The following is a 1100-nucleotide window of genomic DNA, read 5'->3' on the forward strand; positions in this document are numbered from 1 at the left end:
GCACTCACTGTCACTCCGCACTCACTGTCACTCACTCTGCACTTACTGTCACTCTGCATTCACTCTGCACTCAGTCACTCTGCACTCACTGTCACTCCGCACTCACTGTCACTCCGCACTCACTGTCACTCTGCACTCACTGTCACTCTGCACTCACTGTCACTCTGCACTCACTGTCACTCCGCACTCACTGTCACTCTGCACTCACTCTGCACTCACTCTGCACTCTGCACGCACTCTGCACTCACTGTCAGGACTTCGATGTGGAACGAGACCTTGATCGTGTGCGGGATCTTGACTTGGATCGGCTGTAGCGGCTCCTGCTGCGGGATCTGGAGCGACTCCGACTGCGGGACCTCGACCGACGACGCCTCCTGGGACTGCGACTCCGGCGTCCATAACTTCCTCCACTGCCTCCATATCTTCGGGGTGGTGGTCCCCTGCGGCTATGGTGTGAGTCTGGTGGCCTTCCATAACGAGCCATCTGCACCCGAAGTTCGCGCCCATCCAGTACGGCTCCGTCCATGGCATCCTCGGCATCACGTTTGTCATGGAATCTTACAAAGGCAAAACCGCGGCTCTCCTTCGTGTATCGGTCGCGGGGGATATAGACGTCGCCTACTCGTCCATACTTCTCGAAAACTCTTCGAAGTGTTTCGGGCAACGTCCTGTAGGTAAGATTGTCCACCTTCAAGGACGTCATGCCTCCTACGTCAGGCGGCGGCCTGCCGTAACTCATCTCCAGGGAACCCGTGAGAGGCGTCGGGCGGAACCTTAACTATTCAGAAAGGTGAAAGTCAGCAGGCGTGGGCGCCTACACTGACAAGAGCTTTGGCCAAAGTTAGTTAAAATAAAAAAATAACCTGAATAAAGTAATTGAGAAGTCAGGCAGGCCGGGGGCGGTACTGCGGGACACCTCTGTGACGTCATTCCCGGGCCGCGCTCTGATTGGCTGCTGGCCCGGGACCTGACGTGCAACCAGGAAGAGGAGCCGGCAGCAGGAAGTGGCGTGAGCATTGCGGCCCCGGGGCTCCCGTGACCAGGAAGGAGCCCTGGATACTGTTTCCCTTTAAGTCCCGGTCCCGAGATGGGGGACCGGG

At 57.6% G+C, this 1100-nt stretch overlaps 1 pseudogene; it reads right to left on the bottom strand.

Annotated features, from left to right (window-relative positions):
* Positions 1–250: 250 nt before the first annotated feature.
* On the bottom strand, positions 251–739 carry LOC147711700 (serine/arginine-rich splicing factor 2 pseudogene; annotated as a pseudogene).
* Positions 740–1100: the final 361 nt, after the last annotated feature.

The sequence above is a fragment of the Lissotriton vulgaris genome, chromosome 5, assembly GCF_964263255.1.
Source record: "Lissotriton vulgaris chromosome 5, aLisVul1.2, whole genome shotgun sequence".
NCBI classification, from domain to species: domain Eukaryota; kingdom Metazoa; phylum Chordata; class Amphibia; order Caudata; family Salamandridae; genus Lissotriton; species Lissotriton vulgaris.